The following is a 13239-nucleotide window of genomic DNA, read 5'->3' on the forward strand; positions in this document are numbered from 1 at the left end:
GAATGTTGTTGCGTTTAATGTTGTCCCAGAGGTCTGTTAGGCTATCTTCATTTCTTTTCATTCTTTTTTCTTTATTCTGTTCTGCAGCAGTGAATTCCACCACTCTGTCTTCCAGGTCACTTATCCGTTCTTCTGCCTCAGTTATTCTGCTGTTGATTCCTTCTAGTGTGGTTTTCATTTTGGTTATTGTATTGTTCATCTCTTTTTGTTTGTTCTTTAATTCTTCTAGGCCTTTGTTAAACATTTCTTGCATCTTCTCGACCTTTGCCTCCATTCTTTTTCTGAGGTCCTGGATCATCTTCACTATCATTTTTCTGAATTCTTTTTCTGGAAGGTTGCCTATCTCCACTTCATTTAGTTGTTTTTCTGGGTTTTATCTTGTTCCTTCATCTGGTACATAGCCCTCTGCCTTTTCATCTTGTTTATCTTTCTGTTAATATGGGTTTTTTTCCACAGGCTGCAGGATTGTAGTTCTTACTTCTGCTGTCTGCCCTCTTGGACCTATTTCTTAATATCTCCCTCTTTAGTGATTTTAAGAGCTGCCGTTTTCCCTCTGGAAAGATGATGACTTCTTGCTTTATTGCCTGAATATTTCAACCTCTCTTCCACTGTGATAACAATAGTTTTCTGATTTGAGGTTACATATGCTGCTTTAGGAGTTGAAGTGTCTATCCATCATTATTCCTCACAAAATTTTAAGGTTAACGATTTTGAATAAGATAATTACCTTATGGCACATATTTTAAATTCAGGTTTATATTTGGCTTGAGTTCCTTAGCTACTAACGGTTCCAGGTTCTTATTTAATGACCTTCATTTACCCAATACACTTTTATTAAGTATGTGGTATATTCTAGGATATAGAAGCAAGATTAGAATGACTGTGACCCTTTGTTTTTATCTTAAAATGTGAAACTTCAAATATTTATCTTATTTCTTGGATCATTTGCAATAATCTGTTACAATACTAGATTTCTTTTAAGATGGCAACACATTTTGTTGATTCATGTTATTTGTATGCCCAGATTCCTCCATGCTTATATCTAGTCAGTTGCTTCCATCCTTGTAATTTATTGCTCTGTTATAATTGTTCACTTATATTTAATGAACATTTTTAAAATTTAGGTTCACTTTGGTAATTATGCATGTCATTTAGTTTGCTCCTAAAAGTAGTTTACTGGTTTTAGTTTATCTTTAATAAGTCTATATAGCTAAATGTACATCTTGGCAACATGGGATCAGAATTTCTGAGATTTATGTAATAATCCTTGGAAAAATTCCTTTTGATAAAATGCGGATTTGTTATATCAAATTCTTCTTGTGCCGTGTTACAATGTATGCCATGATAGCTCTTAACTTTTTGCAACTTAAAATGTTTTACCTTTCGTTTTAGACCTAGAAATGCAAGTATGTCTTAAACTCTTAAGGCAGTACTACCTTCTCCCTCCCTTTCCTTTTGTTTATACTGAAAAGTCTGTGTAATTCAGATCTAGCATTAGAGTCTTTTATATGCCATCATTCCATTTATGTAATTATTTGCTTTTAAATTTTAGCTAATTTGGATAAAATGATACACAGTGTCATGAAGGAGACTACTACAACATAAAGAGCAATAGAGGAAAATAAGCAACTGGTAGAGAATAAGAATCCACAGCACAGTTTCTCAAGTATGGTTGTTCTCTGATAAATTGCTTAATTTTCATTTTATAGGTCAAATTTTAAACACTGATCAATATTTAAAGATATCCTAAAAAATAAAGTGCCTAATTTAGAAGTTTTTCTAACTTTATAGAAAGACTCATTTTTATACCCAATTGACAAACCAGTCAGTATATAGTAATTAGTAATCTGTATTAAGTACTGTGAAGTTCAGTGGAGTTGGGAGATTTCAGTTGAATCTTCATTACTGTATTGTGTTAAAATATATGTAAGATTTACCATTTTAGCCATTTTCTAGTGTTCAGTGACATTAAGTATATTCACATTGTTGTGCAACCATCACCACTATCCATCTCCAGAACATTTCATCATCCCAAACAGATTCTCTGTACCCATTAAATACTAACTCCCCATTCCTCCCTCTTCCCAGTCTCTGGTGACCACTATCCTAATTTCTGCCTTTGAATTTGACAATTCTAGATACCTCATATAAGTGGACTGACTCCTGTATTTGTCCTTTTGTGTCAAACTTATCTCACGTAACAATGTTTTTCAGGTTCAGCCACACTATAGGATGTATCAGAGTTGTTTTTATCTTTTTTTTAAAGGCAAAATAATATTCAGTTGTATGTATATACCACATTTTCTTCATCTATTCATTGGTTAATGGCCATTTGGATTATTTCCACATTTTGACGATTGTGAACAATGCTGCTATTATGTACATTGATGTACAAGTATCTGTTCGAGTTACTGCTTTCAGTTCTTCAGTATATACCAAGAAATGGAATTGATGAATCATATGGTAATTCTGTGTTTAATTTTCTGAGGAACTGTCAATACTGTCTTTCTCAGCAACTGCATTATTCCCACCAGCAATGCATAAGGGTGCCAATTTCTCCACATCCTCACCAACAATTTTTATTTTTTTGCTTGTTTGTTTGTTTGTTTTTTGGCTGTGCCACTTGTGGGATCTTAGTTCCCCGACCAGGGATTGAATCCAGGCAACAGCAGTGGATGAGTCCTAACCACTGGACCACGAGGGAAGTCCCTTTATTGTTTGTTTTTGATAATAGCCATCCAAGTGGGTGAACTGGTATCTCATTTTGGTTTTGATTTGCATTTCCGTATGATGCATTTCTCTGATGTTGAACATCTTTTCATATGCTTATTCACCATTTGTATCTTATTTGCTGAAGTGTATATTCATGTTTTGACCATTTTTAAATTGTTTTTTGTTGAATTGTAGGAGTTCTTTTTATGTTATGGATGTTAGTTCCGTATCAGATACGTGAGTTGCAAACATTCTTCCATTCTGTGAGTTGCCTTTTTATTTTATTGATAGTATCCTTTGATGCACAAGTTTTTAATTTTGATGAAGTTTAATTTATCTGTTTTTCTTTTGTTGCGTGTGCTTTTAGTCTTGTGTTTTTTAAAGAGACAAGAGAGATATGTACAATGGTCGAAGTCTAGAGAGATGAAAAGTACACTGTCTTGACTACAATAGAAAATGTAATTTCCTGTGTATTGACTGCAGGATGATAAAGCTAGGGTAGGTTGGGTCAGGAATTTATGGAGCCTTTAATTCTCTGCTGAGGTGGTTTAGTTTGATTTGAAGACATCTGGTGCCTTTGGGAATGCAGTTACAAAAGGGAATAATAACTAAACTTTGCTCCAAAGGAAAATTCATGCTGCTATGTAAAGTATACTAGAAAGTCCTATAATGTAATTAGCCTGAAGAAAAGCTGTGGTCATGGGAATGATATTACTACCTTCTGAGTATTTAAAGGAAATATGTAGATGTATTTTGCTCTCCTGTTTGCTATATATAGTAATGTTATTCCTTCTGCTTATTTTCCAAATGACCTCTTTTGGGGACAGTTAAGACCTCTGTTTTATCCGTGACCTTTTAAGAATGGGTTCTTTAGTGGCACAAAAAGAGAACTAGAAATTAAAGACACGCAAGAACAAATGGATTTGCTTCTGAGTTCTAATTGCAGGTTGTTGTACTCTATTGTGCTCTAATTTTATAAGCAGTTTCATAGTTCTGAATTAGATTGTCTGTTTCAGAGCATTTCTCTGGAATTAGATACAGACATTTAGATTTCAGATTCATTGTTTCACTAAAATGTAATGACCAAATTTTAATATCCATGTACTTGTGAATTATTAATAATTGTTTATAGTTGAAAAACTATTACTGCAGAGTGTGCTTACAACAGTTCTATCAACATCCTTTTGCTCTCAGATGATTCTAATAATGTAGTGACTGGAAGAAACTTGAAGGGTTTTTTGAAATAGGTTTTAAGGGGTTAGTGTAAAAATATTCTTTCAGATCATTGTGAAGGGGTTATATTCATCAAAACAACTCAATGAAGATTATCTCAGAATATATACACACAATTAACTATTCACTGGCTGTGATAGCTTTGAACAAATTACTTTGGAAATTTCTGTAGGTTTTTTAAAGTTGAGAATCATTTGATTATGCTCATCAACTTAACTTTCTTGCTAGATTCGATTCATGTGTTTATGCCCAAATGATACGTTAGGTTTTTTTTTTTCCCTTATTTTTGCTTGTTTTCCTCAGACAATTCTTAATACAATATACTTCTCAATTTTTAGGCCATAAAAATTTTGAATATAGGTATGTGATCTTTCGGTAATCTAAGTTACAGGTGGATGGTTTCCCTCCCCACTAACTTTAAAATATGGTGGTTTATCATTGGTATGTAGATTAAATGTAGAATTTTGCAGCTTCTTAATTTGTGTGTTTTAAAAGTACTTTCTATCAAAAGACAAAATCAGTGTATGCAAAAGGAAATCATAATCAAAGATCTGTTTACTTTCTTTTAAACTCTTTAATTAATGCTTGCAAATATACTGCATGATAGCACATTTTAGTTTCTTAGAACTTTTACATTGATTAAATTATCATTTTTTTCAAGAAATATTAAAATCTTTTAAAAGTTGATTATAAGTATGAAAAATGTTTTTGTTGGTAGGGGCTAAATCAAATCAAATCACTACTACTTAGCAGTTTATACGTATTCTTAAAATATCTTAAGAGAATACCTCCATTTTGTAAAAACTAGAGTACCAAACAGTATAAAACCTGAAATTAGAACCCAGAACCTAACCATCTGAATAATTTATAATCTAGTTTAATGTGCTGGGCCACATTACATTTCAGTATAAGCTGATGTTTTAAGAATGTTTATAATGAACTGCGGGGACATAGGCTGTATCAAAGGCTTTGAATCAAAATGTATAGAAAATATATCCATTGGAGAAATAGTTTCATCTTTAGAGGAGATTATTGGCATTAATGTTTCAGGAATATTCTCAAGCAATAGGAAGACTGGAAACCAGTATGTCTTTTAGATTACTGATGTGATGTATACAGGTAGGAAAATGTTCTCCACTACCTTATTTTTGAGCAATTATGCCTTAGTTCTTAGGCATTACAAATTTAAGAGGTTTTCAGTTTAATGATACTATGAAAAGAAAGCTGAATGGGATATGAGGAGGCATGGATTTTTTTCCATAAAGTAATAAGATTAATACCTACATACATATGCATTCATAGATGCAGTCCTTCTTCCAGTGATTTACAGAGCAGTTGGTATTTATGCAAAGCACTGGTAGAGTTATGGGAGATAGATGTGACCCTGTGACTGTGTCAAGGAAATTGTAGTTAGGGACTTGGGACGTTGACTCAAATTAAGGTATAAAAAGTAAAAGTAGTAAAAACCAAAAGAAAACTTGAGATAAAATGTTCAGGAGTTAAGAGAGGTTATTAGTAGGTGCTAATTAGCATACAAAGAAGCAGGCTATTGACTTGATTAATGAGGCTGGGAAATATTTTCTTCATTTGTAAAATTACAGCTTCTGGGGAGCATCAAAGTTATAAATTAATCACTAGGTAGGCTAGCTAATGTTAACTTGGTTCTCTGCCACTAAGGAGTTGCATTTTCTTTAATATCAACGTGTCTGGCTTTCTTATAGTAGAATTTATTGAATGTAAGCAACCTTAATAATAATGGTTTATAGGAGAATAGCCAGTATTGAAATGTAATTTAATATTAAAGTTTTCTTATAACCCTTTTGTTAATTACTTATTTAACTTGCCACTAAGTTTACCATTTTTTTTACTATAAATTATTTTTTTACTTTAAGTAAATATCAGGATACCCATTACCTCAAACAGTACAGGTAGAATTTCCTTCTCAGACACTGGTTAATTGTCTTTGCTGATTTTTGTAAATGTATATAGCAATAGTTTGTATCATAGCAAAGCTTCAGAAAACTGGGATATTTAAGGATTGTTTTTTCCCCCTTTGGTTATTTTCTTTCTTTCTTTTTAAAATATTTATTTATTTATTTATTTATTTGGTTGGTTGCACTGGGTCTTAGTTGTGGCAAACAGCCTCCTTAGTTGTGGCTCCATGGCTCCTTAGTTGCGGCTCACCGGCTCCTTAGTTGCGGCATGCAAACTCTTAGCTGCAGCATGCATGCAGGATCTAGTTCCCTGACCAGGGATCGAACCTGGGCCCCCTGCATGGGGAGCATGGAGTCTTATCCAACTGCACCACCAGGGAAGTACCTGGTTATTTTCTTTGGAGATTATTTTAAGCATTAAAATAACTGTTATTGCCAGAGTCCCTCCTTTTTTATTAAAAAAACAACTTTCAGCTATGCATAAAGAAAATTGTTTTTAAAAAACTAGAAATTAGGTATTATAGCTATTTTAAGAAAAGCATATTTTTCATTGGCTTCTAGTATTGCCATGTTATGTGTTGGAGTTGCCAAATACTAAAGGTGCTTTTAGGCCATACTTAGCTACTGTATGACTGAAGTGTAATTTTTTAAAAACTTGGTTAAATCATTAAAATTTAAAAAATATATAAGTGAACATGAAACAAAATTCAGTAGATAAAAATAGGGTAACACAAAAAAGTAAGCCTCCTTGCTTTGTCCTCTAGCCCTGCAGCTCTCCCCAAAGGTAACTAGTTTTTTCAACTTGTGCCTCCTGGAAATTACCTGTACATGTAGAAGCATGCATATGTTGTACACTTTTTGTTGTTTACATAAGGTATAACATTCTGTATACACAGTGTTGTGCTTCTTGCACTGAATGGTGTATTTTGGAAATCGTTACATATAAGTACAAAAATACCACAGTATTTAATTATGTGGATGCTCCTTAACTTCTGATGAACATTTATATTTTTACTTTGCTTTATATACAATACTGCCATATATTGTTGTACAAACACTGCTTTTGTTTTATCCTGTTTAAGATATTGTGTTAGGAAGTTTTTTTTTTACTTAAATGATGTAGGTGCACTTTTTACATTTAAAAAATTTAAATAGTAGTATGTGCTTATTGAAGCACCTTTATAAGAAAAGTAGGCACTTTTCCTTTTCATAAATTGGATTTCTGTATTTCAGGTTTAAAAGGTGACATAGCTGGGTTTCCCTGGTGGCACAGTGGTTGAGAGTCCGCCTGCCGATGCGCAGGGGACACGGGTTCGTGCCCCAGTCCGGGAAGATCCCACATGCCGCGGAGCGGCTGGGCCCGTGAGCCATGGCCGCTGAGCCTGCGCGTCCGGAGCCTGTGCCCCGCAACGGGAGAGGCCACAACAGAGAGAGAGGCCCGCGTACCGCAAAAAAAAAAAAAAAAGAAAAAAGAAAAAAAAAAGGTGACATAGCTATAATGGCCTTAATGTTTCACTTTTGAGGGCTCAAGTGTAAAAGATCTGCCAGTATATAAAAATTCTCTGACTTCTTCAAATTTTAGAATCAGAAAATGCTATTTTTAAAAAAGAAGGAAATCAGTACCTTTCTGAGGGTACTTTGGTAGCTTTTTGGTTTTTAATTTCCTTTGAGTGCCACCATTTCCTCAGTGTAGAGTTTTCATTTGCTTACTTTATTAAAATGGAAAATGACAAACTCAGATCATTGCAAAACACTCGAGCACGACACCAAGAAACAGGAAAATTATTTCAAAGAATATCAAAGTTTTCTTTGATTTTTAAGGAGGTAGGTCAACTTAATTCATCCTATTATGTGATCTTTCTTTCTGACTTTAAGAAAATGTCCTTTGATTTCACACCTCACTTTTCAGATCAGATATTGCTCTTGTACCTATGTACTTTTGGTTCTTAAGTGATTTTCTTGGGTATCAAATATTTTGGCGGGTACAGCCTAATTAGTTTCAAAGTGCTAATGATATTTCATGTTAATCAGATAGAAGAAACACTGATCTTAGTGGTTTGCAGTCTCCCTCTCTTCCCCTGTTCCCTGAGATTCACAGTAAATTCTAAGCTGATGTACCGGAGAGGCTCATAAAGTCTAGGTCCTCAGTCTATAGTGTTCACCATCTCTCTGTTGCTCTTTCAGCTTCCTAGTGCTACTGAGTTCTGATCCCTGCTGTTTCTGCATAGGTTTTCAGGCATACTCAGAAATTGTCAAGTCAAATTACAGACTTCATAGCCCATGGTTATCCCCATTCTAAGGGTTCAGGGATCCTTTCCCAGATTCTCTTGCTTTTTTAGCCATTGTTTTTGTTTTTTACAGTAGATACTTAGATCCAGGTTTTATCGGTCCAGAGCACATTAGATACACAGGCAGTCTGACTGGCATTTAGAGTGTTTGGAATAGATGTGAAGCAGCATGATGTAGAGTTAATTGCATCTGGGTTTGAATTGTGGCCTGGCCACTTTCTAGATGTGTGACATTAGGAAGCCACTCAGCCATTTTGAACCTCAGTTTCCTCATCTGTTAAATGGGAGTAACACTATTGATTTTATGAGCATTGACTGTAATAATATACATGGACTAGTTTGTTTACAGCTTGGCATATTAAAGGTGTTTATTAACTTCTGTCATTTTGTTTTTCATAATATTTTTGTTCATCTGTCAGTATTGTGGGTATTAGTATTTATACTCCAGTCCTTTGGATTCCAATTTTTATGTCTTCTTGCCTTTTAAGGATTTTATTTGTGATTCTCTTTAGACGGTATTGCTCAGCATATGTTTAATGAGTGTGTGCCAGGCCCTGTGCTAAGTATGTAGAGATAAAATAGACATGGTTTGTCCTGAGCAGTAAAGAGTTCATGGTCTACTCCCAGTAGACAAAGTAAATAATGTGTGTGTATGAGTAAGTAATGTTCCCTCCTCAACCTGTTAATGTTGGAGTGTGCCAAGGCCCAGGTCTACCCCATCTACACTTGGTTCACTTAGTGACCTCCTCCAGTGTTGTTGCTTGAGATACCATCTGTATGCTAAAAACTCAAATCTCCAGCCAAAACCCTCTACCTTGAACTCCAGATGTGTATATCCAACTATCTACCTAACATGTCCACTTTGATATCTAATAAGCATCTCAAACTTGCTATGTCAAACCAAACTCGAGGTCTTCTCCCACCCACTGCCCACTTGCTCCTGTCTCAGTCTTCCTCTTCTTCTTCCCTCCTTTCAGTGGATCTGGCCCAAACCTTGACTGTAATGTGATTCTTCTTTTTCTCTCATAACCCACCCCCGATCCAACCACAGACCTGTTGGCCCAACATTCAAAATATATAATATATTCAAAAAATAACCATTTCATACATCCTCCACAGCTATCACCCTGTTCCACACACCAAGATTGCTTGTATTATTGCTAGAGCCTTCTGATGGGTTTTCTGGATTCCTCTCTTGATATTCTACAGTCATGAAGACAGTAGCCTTAAAAAGGTAAGTCACAGCCTGTCATGCTCAAAAATTCTCCAGACCTTTTCCATCTCAGTAAAAGCTATATCCTTCTCAATGGTCATTCAGAGCCCAAGATCATCTGATTCCTTGTCACTCTCAGACCTCATCTGCTGATTTCCACTTTTCTCACTGAATTGAGGTCAACTGGCTTCCTTGTTATTCTCTAAACTAGCCAGTGCTCCTGTTACGTCAGCCTGGAATACCTTTTCTCCCCAGGTATTTTTATGATGCACTTCCTTGTCACTTCCAGGATTTTGCTTAAATGTCACCTCAGTGTGGCCTTCCCTTACTACCCTATTTAAAATTACACTTTCCCCAGTATTCCCTACCCATGTCTCTTAATTATTTTTCTTTATAGCACTTACTATCCAACACACTATATATATATTTAATATTTTAATATGTATTTTATATTTTGATATATTTTAATATTTTTTTACCTATTTGTATTGTTTATTATCTGTCTTCTCCCACTGGAATGTAAGCTTCATGAGGGCAGGAATTTTGCTGTTTTGTGCAATGAAATGTGCTCAGTGCCTCGAGCAATGCCTGGTGCCTGATAGAGCTCAATATTTTTTGTTAAATGAATGAGGTGGGTGAATTCTGGGAGCTCAGAGGAAGGCATCTAATCTTGGTGGAAGACTCCCTGGAGGAGATGATTCCTAAGCCAAGCCTTTAAGAATGAGTTATTCTTAATGGCAGGAGGGCGTGAGGGACAAAGATAGGAGGGCTATCCAGATAGCGGGAACTATGTATGCAAATACTTTCAGGCACAAAAAGACTTGGAGTGTGCTGGAACTACCTGTTTGTATTGAGAAAGTATAGACTTTGAGATTCAGAAGGTGGTGCTATGAAACACTGGAGAATCATGAGGGGAAGCAGGTGTGGATGTGCCTGTGATGCTTTTTTTGGACAATTTTAAATTTGGAATGCTGATGGAATGTCATAAGAGTTCCCAAGGAGAAAGTGTAAGGAAAGAACAGCTAGTACAGAGCACTGGTGAGCACCAACATTTAAGGGCTGGCCAAAGCAAGAGGAGTACGTTCAGGAGAGAGCTGCAGAAACACAGCAGGGCAGAGTTAAACATCCTGGGTGACCACCAACGCCATAGGAAACAGGTCTGTTACAATGTTTCAATGTACACTGGCTTTGACAGTAAGAAAATCATTGAAGAGAGCAATTTCTTTGGAGTTAGACTAGTTTCTCGCTTAGCTTAACTGTACAGTATCTTCTGGGAAGTGTTTTCCACAAACACCGAACAGGAAAATGCTCTTTCTTGTAGTGTCCTCCTTCAACTCCAGATGTCTGAAGCTGACACTGGCATGAACCCCACCCCACAGCCCTGCTCCAGTCCATGAGATTGTACCTAGTAAGTGAAAATCTGTATGCATGTTTACCTTTTAGGGGTACACCATGTGGTATTTGAATGATTTAATCCATTCAAATAATTTCATTCACTAAGCACTTGTTAAGTACTTGAAGTTAGGTCCTGAGGATTCATAAATAATTTTTAAAAACATTCATAGTCTAGAGGAAGAAACGAAGAGTTAAGATATAGTGTGACAGACAAGTTGACAAGAGATATCAATACATACAAAGATCTGGGGAACAACAGACCCCTTGCTAACATCTCCAAGGATGTAGAGGTTATTGCAGTTGTCAGCAGTTATCTCAGGAACACGTACAATTTTCCCCCAGCTTCCCATTAGGGCTGAGGGAACATCTCAGTGGATGTCCAATGGTGGTCTCAATGCTGGTTTGCACAGGGGTTCCAGGAAAAAATCATACCTTAGGAGTAATTTCCAGTGCTAGAACCAGGGGTGTCAGCTATGTAAGCAGAGGCTGATGAAGTCTGGGCCTAAAACCAGCTCTTGAGTTGAGCAGGAGATAGTAGGACTGCCTTGGGCTGTGGGTTAGGAAAGTCCACTTATAACTTGGGCTACTTCTAGGTACCTCAGGATAGGTAAAAATGGGTTTTGTGTATGTTCTGGAGCTACTAAGGAACTTTTGGTAGGAGGAGTCCTTGCATTTATTCATCCAAATATTTTAGTGCCTAGCACCTTCCAGGTACTGTGTACCTACTAATCATTGAGGATACAATAGTGAAGAAGACTAGATCCTTATTAATGGACTTACTTTCTATGGTAAGTCATGAAACACATGCAGAATAATTTAAAAGTTGTGAATCGTATTAGATTGAATCGTAATATTCAACCATCTTTGACCTATAAAAGCAGCAAATTTGTATCAATGCTGTGAAAGAAACAAGGGACTGAGTTGTGGAAAATAGGATGATAATTGGGGATAGGAAGGTCAGAAAAAGTCTCTGTGAGGAACTGGCATATAAGTTGCCACCTGAAAAAAAAGAAGCCTAGCTTTATAAATTTAAATCAAGATGGCAAATGCAAATGCCCAGAAGGATCAAATGAGCACACTCTGCCTGGTGGGGGAATCTTCCCGCCCTGTCTAAAGAGGGTGGCATCTCCTCAAAGCAGTGCTACTTTGATTTTCCAAGATAAGCCAGCAAACAGTTTTTTTTTAAAAAGCATCCAAAGAATAATGCTTTAAATATTTAAGTAGAAATGTAATTTTATGTGAAATCTCTCAAATTTTACACGTCAGCTATTTAAAAAATTTTAGAAAATGTTTTGCAAGCCAAACAATATATCTGCTCTCTGGAAGTGGCCCACTAGACACCAATTTACAAGATTCGCTTTAAAGCATTCCAGGTAGAGAGAACAGCATATGCAAAGACCTTGAGGCAAGAAAGGGCTTACTGGTTCAAGGAACAGGAAGGAGGGCAGTATGTCCAGAGCTAAGTGAGCCCAGGGAAGAGTTGTTTGTGAGATGAAGTTGGAAAGGAGCCAGATCTCAAGAAGCTCACACAAGCATAGTGGCAGAAGTGGAGGAACAGACATACAAATTTAGTGTGTACCAGACAAGCGTGCACCTTGGGACCACACCTGTGCCTGGAGGAAGGGACACACTTTCCTAATCTGTACAAAGATATCATAAATGCTGCAGGTGTCCTTGGAGGTAGGTGCACTATCCCATTTTAGAGTTCAGTAACCTGCCCAAAGGCCACCATAGTGGCAGAGTCTGCATTTGGGTTTGGGTTTCTTTGAATTGAAATCTTCCCCCACCCTTTTTTTTAAACTACAAAACGCCAACTTTCCAATTGAGACATGTTTACATGACGGTGCCCTTCAGAGGATTTTCTTGTCTGCATAACTTAAAGTGAATGTATTTATTAGTTTAGAGGCCAAAGAAGAATGCTCTAAATATTATGTTGAATACAGAGTAACAGTGACCTGGAGATCAAACCCCATCAAATAGGGGACCAGACTTATTCCACTGTTTGGTGTGGGCTAGTAACGCCAACCTGTGAAGAGTTTAGTGCTCCCATTTTCAAGAAAAGGTGAGTATAGCTTAAAGATTTGAAGTTGAAATATACGATTTACACCCGTGGGGGTGAGAAAGCATCCTTTTCTTTTTATTGAGTGTTAAAGCCCTCGAAATCAAGTGAAGGGTCTGTGCTCAAGGGATCTTAGAAATCTAGAAAAAAATGCAATTTGAGAAGTGAAGATGGATATGTATAGAAATAGGCTGTTTGAGCTAGTTAATAGATGTTAAAGAAAATATTTCAGAAATTTGGTGAGCAGGACTTCAGTGATAAGAACTGAACTTGGTCTAGAAAAAAAATCAAGAGGTTGAGGATCAGATTGCCTGGAGAGTTTCAGCCTGGGAAAGAGCCAGGGAGGAAGGTGGCCACAGCTTGAGGCCTGAGAAGTAAGTAACAGTGCAGCCTTGAGACAGGCTC

At 36.4% G+C, this 13239-nt stretch overlaps 1 long non-coding RNA gene across 1 annotated transcript; it reads left to right on the plus strand.

Annotated features, from left to right (window-relative positions):
• The first annotated feature begins 7096 nt into the window (after positions 1-7096).
• Positions 7097-12831, plus strand: LOC114488043 (uncharacterized). Its single transcript, XR_003683732.2, has 3 exons — positions 7097-9401; positions 10702-10788; positions 12719-12831. It is a non-coding gene; the product is annotated as an uncharacterized lncRNA (long non-coding RNA).
• Positions 12832-13239: the final 408 nt, after the last annotated feature.

The sequence above is a fragment of the Physeter macrocephalus genome, chromosome 16 (assembly GCF_002837175.3).
Source record: "Physeter macrocephalus isolate SW-GA chromosome 16, ASM283717v5, whole genome shotgun sequence".
NCBI lineage: Eukaryota > Metazoa > Chordata > Mammalia > Artiodactyla > Physeteridae > Physeter > Physeter macrocephalus.